Here is a 27697-nt window from a genome sequence, read left to right on the forward strand (position 1 = left end):
AATTCTCATGTGAAAAATAGCTGACATATTAAGCTATCCATGTGCTATACTTCCCATGATCCCCTTATGACATTATACATGCACATATGTAAGAGAAAGTCAAAAGGCAAGGAGAGTAATAAAAAAGCTAGCAACAATTAACCCCTTTAAGTTGTGGTATTATGCATGACTTTTTTGTCTCTACATTTTGTATGTTTTCTATGATTTCTGTAGTTTCTTTTATAACCACAAGAAAAATTGTTTTAAATAAATTGAAGAAAGGGGAAAGCGTATTAGTGACTGAAGTTGTGATATTGTTATTACTATATGGACAGGATATCTGGCTTTAAAACATGCTATTTGCCAATAGCCAGAAAGCTGATATTTCAGTGAAATACTTTTAAAATGGAAGAGAGTCTCTGATGTGGTATTCCTCATTTCCCAGCAAAAGAAAAACACCACCCCCCTTAATTGGGGCCTGGGTCTAGAGGCACATCCCTTACTCCTTTGAAGCAGCTCTGATCTGAGACCCCTCTCTCTGGGGATCCCTGAGATCCCTGTAAAAGACCATCTCTGCCAAGTTCACAGAGCATAGATAACTGAGACACCTGGAGAGAGATAGTCTGGTGTTCTGATGAGGTCAGGATTTGGTTTCTCTTCCCCTTAAGATGAAAAGTGAATGGATGCTAAGAGATACATTGTCTCTGCAGCTCCATTCTCTGTAAGCATCAAGCTTGAGTCTTTGGAACTGGGGGTAAGCCAGCCAGCAAACCACCACAGCCATGGCAAATTTATTAGTGCTCTGGGTGCTCTGGGCTACCTTTCTTTCTCTTTTTCTTCCCGAGGAGTTTGTGTTCCCACACCACACAACTTTCTCAGCCTATCCTTTCTTTTCTCACATGAAACGCTTGGACCCAGCGGTCTGGAGGAAAGAGTATCTCCATTATCTTCCTTCACACTTGACACAGCAGGTGTCCACCTGGACCTGGATACTTAGAGATGGAAAGTTAATTTTTCATCATGCATCCAATGATTCAATATATATTTTGGGGGACTCTGATCTTTGGGACCAAAGAGCAGAAGACATCAGATACAATAATAAAACCATGAATAAAAACTCACATGGTTAAAGATACTCTTTTCATCCAAAGAAATTGTGTTGTTCCACACAGTTTTAAGATTCCATTTCCTTACACTCAGGAATTACCAGAATGCTGTAAGCATTCTGTGAGGAGTCTCATTTCAAGTTCAGATTATTCAGACGCATCCGTGATAGATGCACAACTCCCAGATTCCCATGAAGTGTTTTAAGTTTTCCCTGATAACCCTCATCTGGCTTGACATCACGACATCAGTGATTTTTTCAGAATGTGAAAGTTCAACAGCTTGAAATGTTAAAACTCTGTAAAAAGCAGCATTATCACCCAGCAACAGCTCAGAGGTCTGACACTTGAATACAGGATTTGTAATATATCTAACAGTACAATCCAGACTTGATGAAGAAAGAATTGGCTAACAGAGTACAATAATATTGCAAGAGGAAATATTTACTCTGTTTGAGCAACAACTTTTTCAAGCAGCCACAAGATCACAGACTGTTGGAACTGGAAGGGCCATGGAGATCCTCTAATCTAATTTCTTCAAATCGAAGCTAGGGCCTGGGCACCCCTCCAAGGGAGCACATGACTACAACAAAGCATTACGGTGAGGAGGGGGTCAGGGATCCCATCTGGGCCTCCAGTGTTCCTAGGTACTACTAAGTAACATTTATGTTAAAGCATCTGTCTCCTGGCCTGGGGCAAAGACACAATGTCTCCCACCTATCTATTGAATAAAATCCAAACCTGGCTTTTAGGGCCCTGGTCTCACCTTTCTACCTTTATTCCACACTCTCCCAACACCTGCACAGGCTCCCTTCTGCACCTGGGATACCATCTCCCCTGCTGAGGCCTTCTGTCCATTGGTATTCAATATATCCCCTGCTTCATGCAGCCACCACGGTTCCTCCAACCTAAAAATGCTCATTCCCCTGAACAACTACACCAGCTTGTCCCTATTGCTAATCGAGAATGTATCATATTCTGTACTCTATTATTGGTATGTTTGTTTTATATCCTCCATCAGATTGCAAGTTTCCAGAAGACAGGGAAAATGCTTGATTCATATTAATTAATTAGTTAATTATTCCGTGGTCCTTTGCTTATTAGCAGTGCTTAAGAAACTCAGAACAAATGTGTTCATACTACATTTTTCTTGTCTCTAAAGGTAGATCCAATAAAGGCTCAATTCACTGCACTGCAGTCATTATTTTTCTCTTGAGGGAAAATTTATACTCAATGAAGTGCCCAAATCTTAAATGTATATACACTGAGTTTACATAAATATATACCTGAGTTAAAAAATCCCTACTTTGCTGTAAGGAACCACTGTTTTGATTTTTCCCTCCACCAAAGGTTAGTTTTGCCTATTCTAGAATTTGATAGAAATGGAATCAAATACCAAATACTCCTTTTTGTGGAAGGCTTCTTTCACTCAGTTCCTTAGTTTCATACATGCTGCATGTATTAGTAATTTTTTTCCTTGATATTGCTAAGTAGCATTCCATTGTATCCTACTGCTTCTGTATTCATTTTCCTACTAATGTGGACACATAGGCTTTATAAGTGTTGTCAACATATATTTCAATTTCTCATGTGTAAATAACTGTGAGAGAATTGCTGAGTCAAATAAGGATATATTTAATTTTAAAAGAAATGCTAGAGGGGTGCCTGGGTGGCAGTTAAGTGTCTAACTCTTGATTTCAGCTCAGGTCTTGATCTCAGGGTCAGAGTTCAAGCCCTGTGTTGGGCTCTACACTGGGCATGGATGGAGCCTACTTAAAAAAAAGAAAGAAAGAAAGAAAGAAAAGAAAAGAAAAGAAATGCTAGGGCTTTCCAAACTGGTTATATCATTTTACATTCCCACCAACACTGAGAGCTCCAAATTGCTTGTGGGAAGGTTTTTGCCATTGAACTAGAATTTTTTCTATAGACATAGGGCTATTCAGATTTTTTGTTTCATCAGGTGTCAGTTTGTTTGTTTTTTAAATAGACTTATTTATTTGCAAAAAGGAAAGAGAGACTGTGCAAGCATGGGGAGCAGCAGAGGGAGAGGGAGAAAGAGACTCCCAGCTAACCAGAGAGCCTGATGCAGGGCTTAACCCCAGGACCCTGGGATCATGACCTGAGCCAAAAGCAGACGCTTTACCAACTGAGCCACCCAGGTGCCCCCAGGTGTCAGTTTTGGTGAGCTGTATTTTTCAAAGAATTTATAGAATTCATCTAAGTTGTTGAATTTTTTTGGCATAAAGTTGTTCCTAATATTCCCTTATTAATTTTTTAATGTCTGCAGGACTGGTAACACCTCTTTCATTCTGGTTCTTGGTAATGAGTGCTATCTATATATCTAATCAATTTTATTGATCTTTTAAAAGACAAAACATTTGGATTTATGGTTTTTCTCTATTTTTTTTTCTATTTTCCAGTTTACTGACATGCTCTTATCTTTTTTCTTTCATAACTGAATTTTTATTGGATCAGTAGAAACATTTCAATTTGTATACAATTCTTAACATACGTACTGAAAATCTTAAAAATCATGTAGTTATGATTCTTTTCTAAAAGTTATTCCAGTGACCTTCCAGCTTAAAATTTGAAGGCACATTTTCCTTAACAGTATGTCAAGTATCAGTATCTTCAAATGTTAATACACTATCATCTGTTAAGTCATGTGAATTTACAATTTAATATCACATACACTACATTCTCAAATTTTCAATCTTGCACAGCACATTAACAAGTTACTAGGAAAATTGGACTACCAGACCAAGATGTTACAGAGTGCACAAAATTCTGACAGGGAGAGCCAAGATCAAGGAGTGGTTTTCTTTAGGAAACAATTCTACCAAAAACAACATGCAAATAGAAGTAATTTAAAATGCTCAAGACATATTAAATTCACAAATGACTCCAAAATGCCATTTAGTATGCTTGTTATTATAGGATATAAGAACTACCCCATCTATGGAAAGTTGAGCTGACACACAAGACAATCAAAGCCTCCCATATTCAATATCTCACTATTCTTTGGTTGTACCAAAAAATGAACAACCAACAAATGATTTCACCTCTGATTAAAAAGCATTTACCCTTAAAAAATAGGATGAGGGCACCTGGGTAACTCAGTGGGTTAAAGCCTCTGCCTTTGACTACTGGGTATTTATTCTAAAGATACAAACGTAGTGATCCGAAGGGGCAGGTGCACCCGAATGTTTATAGCAGCAATGTCCACAACAGCCAAACTATGGAAAGAACCTAGATGTCCATCAACAGATGAATGGATAAAGAAGATGTGGTATATATACACAATGGAATACTATGCAGCCATCAAAAGAAATGAAATCTTGCCATTTGCGACAACGTGGATGGAACTCGAGTGTATCATGCTTAGCGAAATAAGTCAAGCGGAGAAAGACAACTATCATACGATCTCCCTGATATGAGGAAGTGGTGATGCAACATGGGGGCTTAAGTGGGTAGGAGAAGAATAAATGAAAGAAGATAGGATTGGGAGGGAGACAAACCATAAGAGACTCTTAATCTCACAAAACAAACAGGGTTGCTGGGGGGAGGGGGGTTGGGAGAAGGGGGGTGGGGTTATGGACATTGGGGAGGGTATGTGTTTTGGTGAGTGCTGTGAAGTGTGTAAACCTGGAGATTCACAGACCTGTACCCCTGGGGATAAAAATATATTATATGTTTATAAAAAATTAAAAATTAAAAATTAAAAAAAAAAAAAGCCTCTGCCTTTGGCTCAAGGCATGATCCCAGGGTCTGGGGATTGAGCCCCGCATCAGGCACTCTGCTCAGTGGGGAACCTGCTTCCTCTCTCTCTCTCTCTCTCTCTCTCTCTGCCTGCCTCTCCGCCTACTTGTGATCTCTCTCTCCATGTCAAAGAAATAAATGAAATCTTAAAAAAAAAATAGGATGAAGTGGGATTCTCTCTTTCTTAAAAATGTTTCTAGAACTACTACAAAATTGGATTTATGAAACAGTTGATAAAAATATTTCTCTGGATTGTACAAAAAGGGACACGGGGGCACTAATAAGACATTGTATAATGATATTAATCAGATGGCTTCTTTCTCTCTTGTTTCATCAGGGGCTGGACTCTCCTCATTTTTAGTTTCTCTGTTTTCTGCAGGTAAGTTTCTTGGTTAGGTACTTCAGCCTGTTTTCCCTTTGCTCCCCTTTTCCCCTCTGTAGGCACCTTTTTGTCTGAAGATTTATCCTCTCCTGCTGCCTTTTTTTGCTTCGTTTTCACTTTTGCAGGTGCAGGTTTAGCTGATAACCTCAAAGATCTCTTGGGCTCATCTTTTGCTGCCCCCTTGCAGGAGTGGACCTTCCTCCTGGGCATCATGGTGGGAAGTGGGTGAATGCCTGGTGCCTGTGCCAGGCAGGTGGGGCCAGGTGTGTGCAGAGCCTTTGTGAAGCTGGGTGGCCTGGCTACTGCTGCTCCTCCCCACTGTTCTTATCTTTTTCATGTCCTTCTTACTACTTATTTTAGATATTTTTCTTAAAAAGAAACCTTCAGTCATTGAGTTTTAGACCTGTCTTTTCTTTTATTTTATTTCTTTTTTTTTTTTTTAAAGATTTTATTTATTTATTTGACAGAGAGAGATCACAAGTAGGCAGAGAGGCAGGCAGAGAGAGGGGGAAGCAGGCTCCCTGCTGAGCAGAGAGCCCGATGCGGGACTCGATCCCAGGACCCTGAGATCATGACCTGAGCCGAAGGCAGCGGCTTAACCCACTGAGCCACCCAGGCGCCCTAGACCTGTCTTTTCTGATATGGTAGCCAATGACCACATGTGGGCATCTAAATTTAAATTAATTTAAATTAATTAAGAACTAAAGCCACATATGATTAGTGGCTATCAGACTTGACAACACAGATACAGAACATTTCCATTGCCAAAGAAATTTCTGTTGTACAGTGCATTTAAGATTTTTCTTTCTGAGGTGCCTAGTTGAACCACCAACTCTAGATTTTGGTTCAGGTCATGATCTCAGGGTCATGGGATCAAGCCTCTAGCCAGCTTAGCGCTCAGCAGAGACTGCTTTGGATTTTCTTTCCCCTTCTCCCTCTGCCTCTCTTCTCTCTCTGGTAAGTAAGTAAATAAATAAAATCTTTAAAAAAATCATTTTATAAAACAAACATTTAAAGCTTTAAAATTTCCTCTCAGTACTGCTTTAGCTGCATCCTACAAATTGTGATGTTATATTTTCATTATCATTTAGTTGAACTATTTCTGAATACCCTTATGATTTTTTCTTTGAAACACAGATTATTTACAAGTGTGTTCCTGAATTTCCAAACATTTGGGGTTTCTCAAGATATATTTCTGCTATTGGTTTCTAATTTAATTCCAATGTAGTCAGAGGATATACTACTACATTTTTTACATATTCCAAATTTTTAAACTTTATTGAGACTCGTTTTATGGTCCAGCATTTTGACTGATGTGGTAAACATGCTATGTACAACTGAAAAGAACACGCATCCTGTTGCTGAATGTAGTATTCTACAAACATCAATCTGGCTTATGTCTTCATCTATGCCTTTTACTGATGTGTGTGTGTGTGTAACTGATCTATCAGTTGCTGACAGTGGGAAAATCTCCAACTCTGATTGGGTAACTTTTTGTTTCTCCCTTTAATTCTGTGAATTCGTATGTGAGTTGCTGCCTGGCATCTTTAGTTGGCTAGTATGAAAAAGAAACTTTGACTAAAAGATTTAACAAAGAAGCTTCTGGTATCTCATTAATATGCTGAAGTATACAATGAACTATGTTGCTTAGTTGTTACGTTAACAGTAGTTAACATCTTATGTTAACAGTAGTTTACTAAGACCCTAAAAATGACAGTTTCCTCTAGAAGTTTTCAAGTCCCATGTCTTCATCTACTTATAGATATACTTTTCAAATTTGCTAATCTTAACTAATTATAGGAAGGAGCAGTTTGCACTTCAAATGTTGTTTAAAATGTGTGCTTTTGGTTCCACCTCTGGTATGGGCAAGTTAGCTCCTACTGGACCAATTCTCCTAGAAAAAGCTGTACACTCAGACAAAATATAAAAACAATTGCCTGAAGCACTGGAGAAAGACAAAAAATAGGGAAATTCTGCAGGAGGGCTGAGATGTGCGAGAAAGGAAAAGACATAGATGGGGTTCTCAATTTTATAGCTTTTAGCCTGGTTGAAGGCTGTGGTCAGTGCCATGCTGAGTGGCTAAAACTCCAACAGAAAGCATGCAGTTCTTTCAGAGACAGATTTTGGGACCACCACAGCCACTGGAAAGTGAAGAGGGAATCCCAGAAAGAATAGAGCCAGAAAGAGAAAGCCTCAAATTCTGTGTAAAAACTCTGTCCAAATCTCCTAGACATGCATGCATGAGGCAGACTCTCAGCAACCTAGCTAAGGATAAAATAACTGAGCCAAGAACTGAGATGCTTAGCCCAGTGGCCAAGGTTTGTGGTTCAACCAAAGTAATCACTAGCTAAGGCAAAAACCAAAATAAAAAATAACCTCTCTCAACCCTGAGAAACCTCTTCAGAAGAATATAATAGAATCCAGAGTCTCTATAATGTAGTAGTACAATGTTTAGAATACAATCTGAAATTATTAAACATACACAGAAATAGGAAAATGCAGCCCACCCTCAAAAAAAAAAAAAAAAAAAGACAATCAACAGCAATCCCAAGATAACCCAGATGTTGCAATTAGCAGATAGGGATTTTAAAGCAGCTATTATAATTATGCTCAGTGGCATAAAAGAATATATGAAATATACAGAAAATCTTGGCAGAGAAATAGACTATAAAAGAGAACCAAATGGAAGTTCTATAATTTAAAAAAAACCTATATACAAAATTTTCAAAAAAAAAAAAAAATCACTGGTGAACTTAATTGAATGGAAATGATATTGGAAAGTGTCAGTGATCTTGAAGACAGACCAATGGAAATTACCCAATCTGAAGAACAGAGAGAAATAAAAGACTGAATTTAAAAAAAAAAACAAAACACAGAACATCAGACCTGTACAACAATACCAAAAGGTCTATCATAGTGGCCAACAGACACATGAAAAGATGTTCAACATCACTCATCATTAGGAAAATGCAAATCAAAACTACAATGAGATGTTCTTCACACCTGTCAGAATGGCTAAAATGAAAAACACAGAAAACAACTATTGGCAAAGATGTGAAGAAAAAGGAAATTCTTGCACTGCTGATGGGAATGTAAAGTGGTGCAGCCACTACAGAAGACAGTATGGAGTACCTCAGGAGGTTAAAAATAGAATTACCCTATAATCCAGTAATCATACTACTGGGTATCTACCTGAGAAATTTAAAAAAAAACACAAATTCAAAGGAATACATGCATCCCTATATTTATAGGAGCATTATTTACAATAGCCAAATTTTAGAAGCAGCTCAAGTGTCCATCTATAGATGAATGAATATAGAAGAGGTGGTACACATATACAATGGAGGATTATTCAGCCATAAAAAAGAACGAAATCTTGCCCTTTGCAATGGTACGGATGGAGCAAGAGCATATAATGTTAAGTGAAATAATGCAGTCAGAGAAAGACAAATACCCTATGATTTCACTCATATGTGGAATTTAAAAAACAAAACAAATGAGCCAAAGAAAGAGAAAGAGAGAGATAAACCAAGAAACAGACTCTTAACTACAAACTGAGAGTTACCGGAGGGCAGTTGGGTGGGGAGACGGGTGAAGTAGGTGATGGGGATGAAGGAGTGCACCTGTGATGAGCACCAAGTGTTGTATAGGATTGTTGAACTGCTATATTGTACACCTGAAACTAATAAAAATCGTATGTTAACTATATTGGAATTAAGAGAATAAGCCAGTCTATCATAGGTATAACCATAGCCTCAGAAGGAGAAGAGAGAAAGAATGGGGCAGAAAAATATTTGAAGAAATAATGGCTGAAAATTCTCCAAATTTGGTATAAAACCTAAATTTACAGATTTAAGAAGCTCAATGAACTCTAAGAAGGATAAATAAAACCAAAGATAAAGACAGGAAAATCTTGAAAGCAAGAGAAAAAGGGTAAATTCCATAAAGTCAAAAATGATAGTGACCGCTATCATATCCAGTGACCACTGACTTCTCATCAGAAACCAAGGATGCCAGGAGATGGTAAAACAGCATCTGGGGTAAAAAATAAAAAATAACAACAACAAAAAAAACAAAACCAAAACTCAACCCAGAATTCTATATCCAGTGAAAATATTCTTCAGAAATAAAGTGAAGTGAAGATATAGTATATTGATCATATCTTTCAGTTAAAGCTTTCCATTCTACCCTGCAAGTTTGTTAGCTATGCAGCGGTTTGCACACCAATTCACAGCAACTTTAAAACACGTGTTTTAAAATGAACAGTAATCTTTTTAAAAAAGATTATTTATTTATTTATTTATTTATTTGACAGACAAAGATCACAAGTACGCAGAGAAGCAGGCAGAGAGAGAGGAGGAAACAGGCTCCCCGCCGAGCAGAGAGCCCGATGCGGGGCTCGATCCCAGGACCCTGGGACCATGACCTGAGCCGAAGGCAGAGGCTTTAACCCACTGAGCCACCCAGGTGCCCCTAAAATGAACAGTAATTTTTTAAAAAATCATGTGAAGTGGGCAGGGGAAGATCAACAAAACAACCTGTCCTCAGTTTTTCCTGAAATGGTAAATAGTGGATAAGAAGCTATTTCTACATAATCTGATCTAAGTCTGGGAATCATTTACACTCCACCAAGATTTCCTGGTCTCAACAGTCTCTTCTCCTCCCTCCTTTCCCACAAGTATGCCACTGGGAAAGGAAGCAGTGGTTCAATTTATGCCTCTTCACATTATTCAGACCTATAGACAGAATGCAGAACCATTAAAAGCTCACCTACTAAGAGTTCAAAATGAAGGGTGGGCAAGGTATGAGGCACAAGAAAAGAAAACAGGCCAAGGAAGCCTGAAAGGACACATTCAAGTTGGAGAATTAACTGCAAAAGGTTGAGACTGAGTCAATATTTGCATTAGAAATCTCAACCTGAATTAACATGTTTGTTGGACTTGTTAGTCCAGAAATAGTTCCCAAGAGAGCTCCGGAAGTCTGACCTTCTCCTGCACATCTGCTCTGACTTTTATGAGTTCTCTTAATACTTTTTTTAAGCTGCTGCTAAGTGTTAATTTTTGTTCAAGGCAGGATTACCAAACAACCTGTTAGCAACACGAAGATTCCCTTCATACTCGCCTTCCTTAAACCGAGAAGCAGACTGTTTTCCAAACTGCTAACATCCCAAGCTGACTGCCAAACACAGTCATTAACCAGCCTCTGACATCTAAACAACAGCTGTGTGCTGTCCTGCTAAAGGACACCCTCACCCAGACAGTGAGTCTCCAAAGGTCAGCTGTGTCCTGCAGCAGGAAGTCCACGCCATGGTTGGTGGCACATGCCGGAACAACGGAACAGTCTATGTTTGTCCCAATTCCCTTTCCTCCCCTTTGGCTAATCTTCACTGATCATAAATGTTCAGCTTGCCTTGCACAGGAAGCGGGAGCCTTCAACTTCATCCTGCTCACTCATGCAGTTCTCACTCTTACACACACTCTTTTCACTGAAGATCACCTTAGAGTTGCCACTGAAAATGGTGCGATGACAGAGGACCAGAAGACAAAGTGAAAACACGTGTCTCCAAAGCAAGCACATTTAAAAAATATTCATTGTCACGTACTCTCCCAGGGCTTTTTACAATATCCTCACCGTCTACTCCCATAAGGATCATCCCTCCTGGTTACTAGGTAGGGAAGCTGCAGCCATTCAGAGCATTTACATGAACTGCCCGTGGTCATGAGGCTTTGGAGGGTTACTGTGAGACTATCTAGTTCTCTTTAACTCAACTCCAAGGGTCTTCCTACTCTGGCAACCTTCAAGAATATAAACACCCTTCAAGATTCCAGCTAGATTTTAAAAAAAAAACAACCTGTCATACTGATGGGAGGTAGGTGGAAAGTTGATTTAAAAATTTACCTGGAGGAGGAATGCATAGGAATAGCTAATGTCATTTCAATAATAATAATGCCGGACTTTCTTTTGCAGATATAAAAAAACGTGTTATAAGGTTAATGCACAAAACTGTGGTATTTGTTGACCCACACAGTGACAGGCTAATAGGAAGCACTCAATAAACACTAGCTATCATTAGTATAATATGCTAAATAGATTACATACTATCTTACTTAACTTTTTTCATAGGGACACTCTGAGGACAATTTTATTCCCCTATTACATATCAGGAAACTGAGGCACAGAGTTTAAATAACTTGCTACAGGTCACAAAGTATGGACTATCTGGAACCTGAACTAAGGCTGTTTGATTTCAGAATTAAGGATGTTATTGCATCAAGAATATTAATATCAAAAGTCTAGAAGAATCCAAATGTCCATCAACAGGGGGCTTAGATAAATGAAGGTGCATCCTTATAAAGAATATTTCTGAGAATGAGGTAAATCTATATAATATGAAAAGATGTCTATCATATATGTCAACAGAAAAAAGGTGCATTGCATAGGTTAGATCTCATTTTTGTTGAACAATAACCATATATGTTGAGTCATGGTTGTTTGCAAAGACACATGCACGTATATGTATGCTGTATACATATATGAATAAATATGTCTATGTTATATAAAGTTGTATATACATACATATATACCTTTTTCCTATGAATGGGATTAGGATGGGGAAATCCTTTTCTAACATACTTTTGTATTGTTTCAATCTGTTAGAAGCACGTATTACTTCCGTAATAAACCAACAAGATTTTTAAAAATGGCTCACTACCTAAAAAATAAAAGGTGTTCTTTTCAAAGGAGAACACTTCCATAAACAGGTTAAACCTTGGCTAAATGAAAGTGCAAGGGGTCCTCCCCAGCTAGGAGTGTGGTACAGTCATTTCCACTGTAAAACTGTACTCCAAGCCTGCAAGAGAGGAGAGTCTGGGCTTTACTACAGACCCATGTACACAAACAGCTGTGTCCTAGCTTGCGGCTGGCCTGTTGCCCTGCACACACCTGTGTGTAGGAGTAGAAAGGCTCTTTCCTGTGCAGTTACTTCTTTCAGCGGGTGTTGGTCATCAGGAGTAGAGTATAGAGAACTGAATGGCTGCTTAAATACGGCCATGGTCTGGGTGGTCCAATTCTAAGAGACTTGGTGCGCCCAGATGGATTAGTTTAGACTGGGATAGGCCCCAGATTTATGATAAGTCACCTCCAGTGAGTAGGGGTGATACTGGAGAGGTTACCCCTGGGAGGGAAATCTGGTCCAGTCTATGTTTTCTAGGTGGATCAGGTTGGCCATCTCCAGGTTGGGCAAGCCTGGAACCCTTAGTACCACTCCCCAACTCCAACCTGGCCAGTGGTGAAAACAGGACAGCCCGGTGTGCCCACCGGTTAACTTTACTCCCTGGGGCTGGCCTTGAGACACCCTGAGACACACCAACAGCCTTCATGGGGTAAAAAAGTAGTATCGTCATCTGATGCCAGATCCAGCTGGATGCATTTTGGATAGAATTTCCCTGAAGCTGTCTCAATAACAAAGTGCCAAATTGTTTTCTAAATTCATCTATGAAGGGGATTTTCTCCTTCCTTCCTTCCTTCCTTCTTTCCTTCCTCCCCACTCCCTCCCTCCCTTCCTGTTAAGAGGCACACACCCCTGCTCTGTCTTATAACCTCACCTGAAACCTGGTATGACTGGAGCAGGAGACAGCCTAGTCACCTGCCAGGGGACAAGAAGGATATCCTGTGACAAGGAACCTGGAGACAGAGAGCCTAGATCCAATCAAGACTTTGTGTGCCGTCATCTACCACACAGGTGATGCCTGTGCTGGCATATTGAATGATGCACACTTGAATTTCCCACTGATGGCCAAACTTTGAACCTTTTATTTTATTTTTTAAATAATTTTCATTTTTATCAGAGCAGACAAAATCCCATGGTTTAAATAAAATTTCTTTCTTTTTTTTTTTAAGATTTTATTTATTTATTTGACACAGAGAGACACACAGTGAGAGAGGAAACACATGCAGGGAAGTGGGAGAAGAAGAAGCAGGCCTCCCACCAAGCAGGGAGCCTGATGTGGAGCTCAATCCCAGGACCCTTGGATCATGACCTGAGCTGAAGGCAGACGCTTAACGACTGAGCCACTCAGGTGCCCCTTAAATCAAATTTTTGAAAAATACTGAATTAAAAATCTACCAGGCAAACACTGAGGCAAACACTTTCAATGCTTTTAGTTTTTTTAAAAACCCAAATAATATGTTAATATTGCCATTTCTTGGTTTATCTATTTATCCTTCATCTATTAATTTTGTTATAATAATTTAGATTTCAGCTCTTTTACACCATCTACCACATTTCTTCTTCCTTTACATTATGATGAGAAAGAACTCTTCACTGAAAAGCCAAGTTTACTCTGATTTTTTTTGTGTACCATTTTTTCCTTGTAGTTAACATTTTCCTTTTTATTTATTTAATCTTCTATGCACATTTATTCAAATTCTTCCAAACACCCTGCCTTAATTATCAAAAAATATTATTTTCTAAATGGCCAGATATGTCTGATAATCTGTGAATTCCAAAACAGCTGAGCCAATTTTATACACACTGGGCTTCTCTGTACCATTTTCCTGTGTTGGTTCCCTGCCTTCTGGATTCTGTTTCTTTTGCCTTTTTTATTTATTTCTTCATTTTGTATTTAGTCTGGTTGTTCCCTAGAAAAGGATCCACAGGAAGCAAAGTTTTGAGTCCTTGCAGATTGAAAATGTCTTTGTTCTATCTTCACATGCAACTGAAAGTACAGCTGAGTATAGAATTCTATATGGAAAATTTCCCTCAAAGTTTTTGTTGACTTTGTTCCATTGTCTTGTAGCTTCCAGTACTGATATTAAAAACTCTGCTAGCTTTCTGATTTTCATTCATTTGTTTGTGACAATTTTCCCCCTCTAAAAGCTTTTATAATTCACTGTTTAGTCTCGAGTTTTAAATGTTGATGACAATACATGTGGGTGTGAGCCATTTTTTTCATTTGTTGTACTTTTCTTCTTAAGATTTTATTTTTTTAAGTCATCTCTACACCGAAAGTGGGGCTCAAACTCATAACCCTGAAATCAAAAGTTGCATGCTCCACTGACTGAGCCAGTCAGGGAGCCCCCCCCCCAATCATTGCATGTTTTAATCTAGAGTGCCTTGACTTGATCTTCAGTTCTGAAACTTCTCTTTGTAGTTTTTCTTGGATAATTTCCTTCTTTCTATTTCTGTGTTCCTTCTCCTTGGAATTATTAGTCAGACATTAAAACTCTTGGATGTGCTAATAAAAATTTTTAAATATTATTCTTCCCTGGTTTTCTTTGTTCATTTTTTCAATTTACCTTTTGGAAACACCCTGATTTTGTTTTCTAGTCCTTTGTCATACTTAACAAGTGATTAAGTTAGTTACATTAAAAAAAAAAAAAAAAGATATTATTTATTTATTTGACAGAGAGTGAAAGCAAGAGGGAGCAAGAGAGAACATACACAAAAGGAAAGGGAGAAGCAGACTCCTTGCTAGGCAGGGAGCCTTGATGCAGGACTCCATCCCAGGATCATGGGATCATGACCTGAGCTGAAGGGAGCCGCTTAACCAACTGAGCCACTCAGTCACCCTAAGTTAGTACATTTTTATCTTCAAATATCTCCTTCTTGTTCTCAAATATGCTAATTCACTTTTTAAATGCTAATTCACTTTTTAAAAACTTTATTAGGAAAAACTTCAAACTGGTATTCAAAATAATGTCTTAGACACATGTGCTCAGTCTGTGCAGTCATCGTCCTTCCTCGAGAGCACAGTGTGGTCCATGCCTTGCACGGGAGGTATCGCGTGAATAAATAAAGGTGACAGCTAGCTAAGGCTTCCTCGCTGCTGCCTGCCACCCAGCCATCAGGCTAGCATTCTGATTTCCCCGCACTGCCTGGACAGGCCACAATAAAAAAAAATACATACTCATCTCAAATTTTGCTCTCATTTATAAATATTAAAAAATTATTTATTTTAAAAGACCCTGAGGTAAGACAACAACATTTTCCTGGGCCTCGGCCATTCTAGGGACTCATTCCACGGCAGCTTCTTGCTAAGGCGATGGGAGCCTACCAAGTGCAGAGGCAGAGTCAAGGCATTCAACCTGGCCTGGCCTACAGCAGCCCCCTCTGGCTTCCTCCCTATCTGTGGATCTAAAGGTCACTGATTTGAGCATTATCTCCAGAATGTATGGGCAATAAATGAACGAGTCTGGCTTCTCCTGTGAGGTAAGAATGATGTTTGGCCTAAAGATGGTTCCCAAAACAAACTGGTTTTCTAGTCTCTAGAAGCTTGAGCCTGAGGTTGTGAAAAACACCAAACAGTCTATTTAAATCGGCCAGTCCTCTTTTAGAGAATATCCCACAACTCAAACAGGGGAGTCTAAGAAGTATTTTGGTAGCACAGGAGATCACTTGGCAGGTGCTCACAGACTAACATCTCCTACCCCCCTGAAAGTAGTAAACCTCTGGAACTTGCATTTCAGCACCCTCCTAGGGTGCTCCTGTGCTTGGCATCTGAGGGAGGGCCCCGTTGTGTCTGAAGCACTGAGAAGTTTAACTTGCCATGACGACTGCAGCAAGGTGATGCTTTGGCAACCTCTCAGCTGAGGTTTATTTTTTTTTTTTTTTACAGAAAAGTTTGAAAAACATATCATTTCAGAGATTAATTCAGCTTTGTATCACGTTAGAGACTGAGGCAATCTTACTTTGAGCCTAAAAACATTACCAAGGGGTGAGAAAACACTGGCAATATGGCTCATATGAGAAAAAATTTCATACCTCCCATTGGTGTTAGCCTGAGAGTAAATGTCGAGAGATGTTTTTCCTGTTGTCAAGCCAACATGTGCCATAACGGGCATGCATAGATCTCCTGGACCCAAACTTTACGGAGCCTTAACCGTGGCCACGTCTGTCATCTATCACACCCTTCACTCCAGCACTCACACATCTTTTCAAAGCACCTTCTCCCCCACCTTTGGCTCTGCTCATCTGCGTGGTTACAGCCTGTTATGTAACTGCCACTTCTCAAGAACCAAAATGCTGAAGTGCTGTGTATTTCTTAAATTATGCAAGGCTTGACCTTATTGCTAGGAAATACCTGGCATATTTTCATGGTCTTCAGAGGTCCAGGCAGCATTTTGAAGAGCTATTCCCACCTTATTAGTCATTTCTCTGATGCCCGCTCAGGCAACAAGGAGGGAATTGATAACTCAGACTGATAACTGTCTTTGGCTATAAGCTGTGCCTTCAGGGTCTCACGATTTCAACAGAGTTTCCATGAAAGAGTGATAGTAACTGCAGTCCCTTACTGAATACTTATGTGCCAAACACAGCTTCTAGTGCTTTCCATGCACTGATGTGGTATCCTTATAACCATCCTCTGAGGTAAGAATTATTTTTATTTTTCTAACATGATTTCTTTTTATCATTTTTATTCTCACTTTCTAGAAGAGAAAACAGAGGCGAAAGAATGTCAAAGGTCATGCTGCTGGAAATGGTGGAACTGAGATACAAACCCCAGGAGGAAATATGCCTGGAGCCTTGCCCTAATTACTGCACAGACGGCCTTTCCGCCTTGGCATACTGGCCCAGGGCTGCACAGGCCAGGATTTGGAGAGCTCGAAGCACATGTCTGGGTTTGGTTTACTTGGGTGTCTTGCGGCACAGACAGTTGGCAGGCCGCAGGGGCTGGACATCCGCAGTTCAGAAGGTGCTCAGAAACACCTCGGCAAGTGGGCTGTTTCCAACAAGAATTCCTCTACACTCAGTATTCCGCCAAGGTGTGCCTAAAAGTACTCTGGAAAATAATTTGGCTCCTAGGGCCAAACGGCCAAGCATGTCAAGGGAGGGCAGCAGCGGGGGCCCAGGGCAGTCTGAGCCTGAGGAGGTATGCAGACTACTGCACAGAGCTGTGGCTGGGAAATCTGGTTGTGGGTTAACCCAAACCTCTCCTAACATGGGAAGCTTCAGAAAAGCTTAAAATTGTCTACAGGGGCAATAACAGGGAGCTTGAAACAGAAAGACACAAATTCTACTTCTCAAAGGGTAATCTGAGGATCCCCTGCACCAGAGTCAAGTGGAGAGCTGTCTTTGTTTGTTTGTTTTGTTTATTTAATGAGGAAACTCAGGTTCTACTCCACCCCTACTGAATCAGACAGTTTCCCCTAATTGGGCTTAGAAATCTAGAATTTTAGAAATCTCCTGGGTAATTTTTTTTTTAAGTTTTATTTACTTATTTAACAGAGAGAGGAAGCACAAGCAGGGAGAGCAGAAGAGGCAGAGGGAGAAGCAGGCTCAGCAGGGAGCCTGATGTGGGACTCGATCCCAGGACCCTGGGATCATGACCTGAGCCAAAGGCAGGTGCTTAACCCACTGAGCCACTCAGGCACCCCTCCTCAGGTAATGCTAATGTGCTTTAAAAATGGATAATCATTGCTTTAGTCTTTGGGGCTTCACATCCAGGTATCACAGAAAGTCTACTTTAAAAGCAAATTTCAATTCAACATGTAGAATTTAGGTCTGAGAATTAGGGTTCTAGTTTCAGCTTTATTAACAGCTTGCTGGTTGACCATGGGACGTCCCTTGGCCTCTCTGAATCTTAGGCTCCTCATCAGTAAGATCGGGGAGTAAGTTCCTCCGGGCTCTAAATCCTGTGCTTCCACCTAAGTGTACTCCAGTATACTCAACACACCTAAGTGTTTACTGAAATGCCACTGATGAGGTCCTAAAAGGGGCGGTCAGGTAAGTACCTAGGAGGCCAAATATCAGTCATTATGGGCTGGAGTAGGGCACCAGACCTTCATGGGGGGGGGGGATTTTGGAATGGGGTGGTTGTCCTAACAGGGGCATCACACTAAGGGGACAGAGACCCAGATGTGAGGCTGTGGGAACGTAAGCTGGGAGGGCAATAAAGCATGTCGAACAAAAGGGAACTATTTGGAAATGACTGTAGGGAAATAAGATGGTTCCAAGTTAGAGAAGCCCTTGAAAGTCAAGGGAGGGGATGTAATATACAATGGAACCAACCAAGAGAAGCGACAATGGAAAGTGGCATTTGGGGAAAATGACTGTGTTGGTTTATGCAGGATGGGAAGGGTGGGAAAGGAGCTGGGGCAGGCCTAGGGGCGCAGCTAAAGACAGATTTATGACCCAGAGGACAGGCTTATTGTAGAGATGATGTGGCCTTGACCTGGTCTATGGCAGTAGGAACAGGAGGGGAGGGACATGTCAGTGGGAAAAGCTCCAAACCCCTGGGATATTGAGTAGTTCTTATGGTTTTCTGTTTACTTGTTTTTGCTTTTTGCTTATCTGTAGTTTCTGTTCTTTCTGTAGTGAGCTGATACTGCTCTGTGCTAAGAAAAAGAAACATACAGTTCAGCATTTCCTCTGGGAACCCAGCAGACAAAGCTTCACCCCTCTGCAGCTCAGCCTTTCCTCTCGCCAGCCTGTTTCTCTTTAGAACCCCCTTTCTCGTATTGTTTGCCCACTCATCTGCACCCCTTTGTCCCTGCCCCCTTATCCCTTTGCTTAGAGGCTTCAACGGAGCATTTCTTTTTTTCTGGACAATTCCTCCTACTAGTCTCCTGCATTGCAAACCTGGCTTTGCCCATCAGCCTCAAGGACAGACTTCCTGGATCCTAGCGTTCTGGGTCTTAGGAGGGCAAGTCAGTAAACTCCTTTCTCTCTTGCAGTGACTCCAGACCAGGGCTCCCCCAGCTGTCTTCATCAAACCTTCTCTGAGGGGTCAGCCTTCTTTCTATCCTTGAAACCAATCTCTCAGTACCTGCCTCAAGACCTTCTTCTCCAGAGTTCCCATCACCACCCTGGAAAGTGCTCCTATGAGGAAGACCACTGAAACTCCCAGCATCACAATCCTGACCTTCCCAACTTCTACAACCATTCCTGATATTCCATGGCCAGCTAGCCAACCCTGTGTCCCCTGTAACATTTCCAAGTCTGAAACCCCAATTTGACCATGAACACTCATCCTCTGGCTTCTTGAATGTCCATATTCCAACTCAATATCCAGTCCTTAGCATTCTCTCTAATTCACTTTCCTCCCGAGCATCCTGAATTCCAAGGCCAAATATTTAAGTTGTCCTCATCAGTACCCTGAATTTTGTCATCCTCTGAAGCTCTGCTAAGCCTGCTGCTCCATCCTAAAACCTGATACCAGCTGTGCATTCTGCTAGAGAAAGCACTGCGCCCTTTCAAAAGTTTCAGTAAGCCTCTGGTCAGCTCAGCTGCCCACATATCCACATCCCTCTCGGAAAGCCAACTTTATGAGAGAACCACCTGCTTGAAGACCCCTGGTTCACTTTCATTTCCCACTCTTGGCAAATGGTCTTACCTCCGATTTCACTAAGAAATCGGCAGCGATTTGCGAACATTCTCATCTTCCTTCTCTTTGGCTCTGACCTTCTTCTTATCTCCAGTCCTCTTTTCCTCCCTTCGGGGAAGGAATGTCGTCCTGCTCCTTTAAGGCTAACTTCTGTGTCGGAATCCAGGCCCTCCTGTCTTTCTAAGGGATTTTACTCAACTGACTGTCCCTTCTTTCTTATAGCTTCAAGCTTTCCTTCCTTCCTGGCTGTTCTCCATCAGGCAAGAAAAATGCTTTGACACTCCCCTCCCCAACCACCCTCTCATCTTGTGACTGCCAAGCTCTTTAGAAAGTTTTGCTATTTTTGTAGAAATGATGCATGTTCATGCAAACATTTTAAACAATACAGAAGAGCAAAAAGAAAATAACTATTATCCAACACTCTACTACCCATAGGTAACTGCTATTAGAAATCTGGTGGCCAGGGAACCTAGGTGGCTCAGTCCATTAAATGTCCAGCTCTTGATTTTGGTTCAGGTCATAATCTCAGGGTAATGGGATTGAGCCCCAAGTGGGGAAATCTGCGCTCAGTGGCAAGTCGACCTGAGATTCTCTCTCCCTCTCCTTCTGCCCCACCACCCACTCATGTACTTGTGTGTTCTCTCTCAAATAAATAAATAAACCTTTAAAAAAAAAAAAAAGAAATTTGGTGACCATACTTCCAAATGATTTTCTTTGTCTACATTCACATATAGAAGCATGTATTAACATAGAAGAGACTACACTGTACATGCTCTTTTGAGACTTGCTTTTTATAACTAATAGTACCCCCTAATTCTTTTCTATGTCAATGTCCTGTCCTAAGTTTCGTAACCTTAAAAGTTATTCTAGTGAATGTAACCAACATAATTACTTCCCTGTCCCCTATTGATTTGTTTCCAGGTGTTTTTCATTTGCCTGTTTGTTTTTGCTGCTACAGATAACACTGTGTTGATTTTGCATTTGTGAGATTATTCATGGCAAATTCCTTTTCAAAAATGTTGCTGGATAGAATATACTCACATTTCATTTGATATACACTGCAAAACAGTCTTCCGGAAAGACTGTTAATTCCAACTCCCATCAATAGTTGTCATTTCCCTAAACCCTTCTGAACCCTGAGTTTTGTCCATGTTTAAAAATTTTACCTAATACCAAGAATGAAAAAGAGGACAGTGTTACAGATTCTATAGACATTAAAAAAATGTGGATGAAATGGGCACTTTCTAGGAAGAATAAATTGGCCAAAACTTATAAGAGAAGAAATAGAATATCTGAATAGTCCTATATCTATTAAGTAAATTAAATCTACTTTAAAAACCTTTCTATAAAGGAACTCCGGACCTGAAAGGGATTCACCAATGTATACTACTCAATATTTAAAGAAGAAATAACACTAACCTTAAACAAATTCTTCCAGAGAATAAAATTCTCCAATTTGTTTTTTGTGGTCAGCATAACCTTGATACCAAAACCTCACAAGGACGTTGGAAGAAAGGAAAACCACAGGCCAATCTCTTTTGGACATCATGACAAAGTTACAGGCACTGTTAATACTATAGTGGTTTATTTCCAGTTATCTTCATAACTGAGAAAAATGCTCAATTTTAGTTAGGGGTCAATGAAAATTAAGAATATCTTTTGCTAACCAAATTGCTAGACTCCCTGAATTCTATTCATGGGCCACTTGGGGATCGGTGGACACCAGGTTAAAAATCCCTTCACTGAAAAACCAGTGCTGAAGGTGGCCCAGGTGACTAGGAAACCAGAGCTCCCATCCAAATGTTGATCCCATCACTTCAAAGCCTTGTGGGGGCCTCTGTGCAAGGGATGCCACAGGTCTTCAAACACTTTTTCATTTGATTTCTTTTAAGATAACTCCTTTTGATTTTTTGCATTTCACACATTTCTTTGTTCTCCTTCCAATATGATTTTACTTTGCTTAATATAAAGGACTTGACTAAACATTTCAATTCCTTTATTCCTGAAAGAAATTCCCATGATAATGGGGTAGAACTGGCAAATCAAGCAAATCACCCCTTTGATGATACCCAAGCTATTTGACTACACATTGGTAAACAGACTGTTTTAAACCAACACAGACTTTTGTGACCAGCACTCTACACAAAGCCAACCTGACTCCAGACTAAGCACTCACAACATCCTTTGAAAGGCACCTGAGAGAAACATAATAGGACTGGAGTGTGACCTGGCTCCAACCTGCGTATCTGGCACAGCCTGAGTTAGCACTGAGATCACTTGAACCCCCTCTGGAAAGCTCAATGACCAAGATTTTGGATATCTTCCTGAACACTCTTCCACTGGGAAAAGAACCAAATAAATTCAGTAACTGCCTCTTTATCACTTCTTCTGAATTTATCTCTATCTAAAGGAGGCAATAATTTTCAAAATTTATCTTAATACTGAAGTCCAGAATTAACATTTTTAATTGTGAAATATTTAAACATAAGAGAAGTGCAAGGAATAGATATAACAAATGACTATTAAGCTACCCAACTACCCAGCTCTAGGACCTCTTAAAATCTTGCTGTATTCGTCTCAAAATATAGTTCATAAAAAAGCATTCAGTATACAGCTAAAGGTACTTATACAGTCTTCCCTGATTCCATCCCCTTTCCTCCCTCTTGGGAAATAAGCACTATTATGGATTTGTTCATCAATCCTAAGAATGTTTCTGCAGTTTTACAATATATGCATATATCCATACACTATGAACTGTTTTTGCATGTTTTCAAATTTATGTATGGCTTCATACTCTGTTACTATGGAACTTGCTTTTTCATTCAATGTTACATTTGAAAATTTTAGTCATGTTAATATAGGTGTGACTCTGGTTTATTCCTTTTGATTGATTGCCTTATATGATCTCATTGTGGGCTTCCTGGGGCTGGCTTTGCTGGCAGAGCATGCGACTCTTGAGCTTAGAGTTGAGAGTTCAAGACCCATGTTGGGCACAGAGCTTGTTTTAAAAAAGCAGAAGAAGAAGAAGAAGAAGAGGAGGAGGAAGAAGTAGTAGTAGTAGTGGCTTTCTTTTGGTTCTAGTAGTTTCTAGAAAATGAGCCCCTTGTAAGGAAGAACAAGTACTGCTTTGGTGATGCTGCTAAACTGAATTATCAGCAGGCGAGGGCAGACGTGTATTCTACTAGGAGAGCTCTAGGGTGCACTTAAGCATTTTGCTCTAGCTGTAAAACAGCCAAATCTGGTTCTTTGGCCACATCAGATGGCTTATAAGTCACAAAAATCTTTTGATAAACCCCTTTCCGTCTAAAACAGTTCACATGGATTCTGTGGTTTGCTGCTGAGAACTCTTACCAGTACAATGGGATTCAAGCATCTTTTGAGCCTTCTTAGCGCTCTTTCCTTCCAAAAACATCTCAAAACTCCACTTCTATTTAATGACACACCTAGAAATAGTGTGTAAATAATAAGAGGCAAACCTATCACTTCTCCCAGAATCCTAGAGATAAAAACTATTGGCTTTTACTTTAACTTCTCTCATTTCTAACTGTTTACAATACACAAACAAATATGAAGCAGGTGAAGAGTTAACAGTAAGACTCAAGGAAACAGAATTTGTTATATAAATAACAGAGCACGAACTGTAAGAAAATATGGCCTATCAACTTGGGCGAGCCCTAGAATTTATCCTGTTAAATATGCTACATCTGGCAGAAGCAAAAAGAAGCATCTCTTGGAAAAATATGGTTGCTGTCTTTCAAGATGTAAATCTTTTGAGCTTACGGTATTCTCCAGATATTTCCTGAGTTTCCTTTTAACGGAGTCATACACACTAGGTTTAACTCCTGGCTCTACTACTTGGTAGGTCTGCATCTGTATCATATAAGCAAGTTACTTAATCTCTCAGAGACTCTGTTTCCAAGGACCTAAAATATGGACTATAATACCTACATCTAAAGGTTGCTGGAGGATGAAATGAGATATGTATGTCAAGTACTTGGCATACAGCAGGCATAAAATAATTAGTAGCTTCCATGGCACTTTGTATGCCCTTTTCTCAGAGCACTATGCTTGAACACCTCAACTACCTGGGCAGGTCTCATTTCTCTGTGCAGTGCATCCCAGGCACCTGGGATGGGTGAACAACGTATAATGAGTGCTCAATAAATGTTTTGGAAAAAATGAATTAGAAATAATATTAATAATAACAAGAAGAAATGTTTCTAAGACACTTATGTACTTTGATATGCCATATATATATATACACACACACACATATTATACTGTTTAATCCTTACAATAATTGTATGAAGTATTAGCTACTATAAAACCAAGGCTCAGAGAAATTAAGAAATTTTTCAAAGTTCACACAACTCATAATGATGGAGCTGGAATTCAAACCCAAGGCTATGCCTTTGAACATTACACTCTATTTAACGCATCCTGCTCAGGCAGCATGAGGAGCTGTCAAAACCAGATGATGCTTGAGCTGGATCTTAGAGGAAGACTAAGATTCCATCAGGAACGTAATGGAAAAGGCAGCTCAGTAAGGTGAATCAGTACATGCACGACAGAGCAAAAAATCACAGCCTGCTTGGGCTCAGCAAGTAGTTCATTACAGTGTTCATTACAGTGTACAGAGTCACCGGATAGGAGACTGTGAAGGTGGGCCAGGATCAGTCCATGAAGGGCTCACAGGCTACGAAACATGTTCTTTTCTTGAGGCCAGTGGGGAATCACAGAGAAACAGATTTAAGCAGGCAGTAGCATGAGCAGAGCTGTGCTTTAGAAATTTACCTCCAGCAGCCTCACAGAGGAAGAGCTGGAGTAAGAGCCCAGATAGGAGGTAGGAAGATAGAAAAGGATATTAGCCCTTTGCCTGAGCTTTCCCATCTCTGAGACTCTGGATCATCTCTATGTCATTTTCAAAGCGACATCTTAACATTAGTGGCCAACACAACTGTGAGCTCTATACAAACTGGGTCACACCTCCTGGATGAGGACTTCTTTCTTGGGCAAGTTTCGCCTGTTTACTTACCTACAAAAGAAATGAAGCCACCCAGTGAATGAGCTGGCTCTGCCCTTTTGTTTCAGGTAGTATAAGCACTTCTCCCTGCCTCTGCCACCCCAGGCATCTGCAGACAGCCTGAAAGGTATCCCTCACACCCTTCAGAGCCCAGACCCTCTCTGCAGAACAGGGGCCTCGCCACACTTCTCTGTCCTAGTGCTATTCTACTCCTTTGTTCTCTTAGACTCCATCAAGATAGTCACTATTTTTATACTAAAGTATAACTATGGGAGGCTATATTTTAAATTCAAGTCCTTATTTATTTTATCTCATACTTTTGTATTAGCTTTCTCCAGAAGGATACTCAAGATCAGAAGAAATTCTCAACCCCAATTCTAAATTTGAAAAAAAGATATACTGTACAAAATCTGTTTGGGTTAAAAAAAGTCCTATAAAAAGACTGGAGGAAGTCATAGGTCTTGTCTTTAAGAGCCCCCATCACTGCAAAATGCAGAGTAAATCTTCCCTGCCAGATTGCAAAATGTCTTGGTCTTCTCTTCTGCTTAAATCATGACCAAAAATTTACTTCTGAGGGAGGGCTGGTACTATATTAAGCTTAACACCACTTCACATTAAGGAGGTGATCAAAATTTAAGGAGAGTTCAAAATCCAGAAATAGACCCACATATATGCAGCCAATTGATTTTTAATAAAGGTTCAAAGGCAGTACAATAGAGAAAGGATGGTCTTTTCAATAAATGAGATGGAAACAATCGCAACATCCACATGCAAACAAATAAACTTCAATTTCTGCTCTTCTGAAGACATCAACATCTCACACCCATTATGGTAGCTGTTATCAAAAAGACTAAAAATAATAAATATTGGCAAGGGTGTGGAAAATTCTGAATCCTTTTATACCTGAAGGAAATGTAAAATCATGCAGCTGCTAGTGAATACAGTAATGGCTGATCCTAAAAAATTAAACACAGAATTACCATATGATGTGGCAATTCTACTTTTGGATATACAACCGTTCATAATGACTAAAACGTGGAAGCAACCTAGTGTCCACTGACAAATGAATAATTAAGCAAAATGTGGTATATTTTAGATACCATATATGCATAAATTTATACAATATGTACAATATATATGTGTGTGTGTGTACTGTATATATAACATATATGCACACATATATAATACAGTTGCCCCTGAAGAACATAGTTTGAACTGTATAGATCCACTTACATGTGAATTTTACAGTACGGTAATGTAAATGTACTTTGTCTTCCTTATGATTTTCTCAATATTTTCTCTAGCCTACTTTACTGTAAGAATATAGTATACAGTACATATAACATACAAAATATATGTTAATTGTTTGTCCAGGCTATCAGAAAGCCTTCCTGTCAATAACAGGCTATTAGCAATTTAAGTTTTCGTGGAGTCAAAAGTTATGTGTAGAGTTTCTACTGCATCAGGAGGTCAGTGCCCTGAACTTCTGAATCATTCAAGGATCAACTGACTGTATATACAATGGAATACTATTCAGCCTTAAAAAGGAAGGGAATTTGTAATGCATGTTACAACACAGATTAGCCCTGACGACATTATAGTAAGTGAAATAAGCCAGTCATAGAAAGACAGATACTACCTGATTCCTTTTACATGGGGTACCCAGGAGAGTTAAAATCAGAGACAGAAAGTAGAATGGTGGTTGCCAGGAGCTAGGGAAGTGGAAGTTAGTGTTTAATGGGTACAAATTTCAGTACTGCAGGATGAAAAGAGTTCTGGAGATGGATGGTAGTGATGGCTGCTCAACAATGTGAATGTACTTAATGCCACTGAACTGTACACTTAAAAATGGTTAAGATGGTAAATTTTATGTTGTGTGTATTTCACTAGTTAAAAATTGGAAAATAAAAGAAACTGCTAAGAGAATGAAAAGACAAACCAAAAACTGAGAGAAAACATTTGTAAAACACATTCAATGAAGAATGTGTATCCAGAATATATAAAGAACCTTCTAACTCAATAAAAAGAAATCAAACAATCCATGGGGTGCCCAGGTAGTTCAGCTGGTTAAGAGTTCAACTCTGGATTTTGACTCTGGTCATGATCTCAGGGTCTTGGGATCGAGCCCTGCATGGAGCCCCGTGTCAAGCTCAGCACTCAGAGGGGAGTTTGCTTAAGGTATCTCTCACTCCTTTTCCCTTTGCCCCTCACATGCACTCTCTGTCTCACAAATAAATAAATCTTAAAGAAAGAAAGAAAGAAATCAAACGATCCCATTTTCTAAAACCGGGCAACAACAATATGAATAGACAAATTAAAGAATTTATTTACATGGCACACAAGCACATAAAAAGAACTCAGCACCGCCGTTTGTTAGGGAAATACAAATTAAAACCATGACAAGCTACCACTAGAAACCTACTACAATGACTCAAATTAAAAACTGACAGTGCCAAGTACCAGCAGGGATGGCACTGCCATACGCTGCTGATGGAAATGCAAAATGGTACCACCACTTTGGAAAATAATTTGGTAATTTTTTCATAAAGTGCAACATATACTTTTAAACTATGGCATACAAGCGAATACTACCCAGCAATAAAACACACACACACACACACACACACACAAAAGAGATACATGCAACCATCTGATTGAGTTTCAAAAGCATCAGGTTAAATGAAAGAGGCCAAACTCAAAAGGCTACATATTGATTCCATTTAGTATATGTCATTCCAGAAAAGGCAAAGAAACAATAGGGGAGAGAACAGATCACTGTTGGGGGCTGAGTGTAGAGGGAGGATAGGTATAATGGGGCACCAGCAGTATTTTGAGACCGATGTCAGTATTCTCCGCCTTAACTGTGGAGGTGGTTATCCAGCCGCCTGAGTTTGTCAACACTCCCAGAAATCTGTAACCTTGGTACACCAAAAAGAGTGATTTCTATTGTATGCAAATTTACCTGGATATAAAAGCAAACTTAAAAAAATTTCAAAAAGAAGTCAGGCCTATGGCAGTGACACAGGGTATATACTGCAGTGTAGAAAAATTAATGCTCACTAATAACTTTAAATACCTAGCAGAGTTAATAAGTGACTCAAATTGCACATTTGTTTGATGACTGCTA

The 27697-nt window shown here is 39.7% G+C and overlaps 1 protein-coding gene and 1 pseudogene across 1 annotated transcript in view; both read right to left on the reverse strand.

The window, feature by feature from the left end:
• Positions 1 to 27697, reverse strand: part of CTDSPL (CTD small phosphatase like) — a 116781-nt gene that overhangs the window by 77370 nt on the left and 11714 nt on the right.
• LOC116596921 lies at positions 5015 to 6178 on the reverse strand (annotated as a pseudogene).

Source organism: Mustela erminea, chromosome 1 (genome assembly GCF_009829155.1).
Source record: "Mustela erminea isolate mMusErm1 chromosome 1, mMusErm1.Pri, whole genome shotgun sequence".
NCBI lineage: Eukaryota > Metazoa > Chordata > Mammalia > Carnivora > Mustelidae > Mustela > Mustela erminea.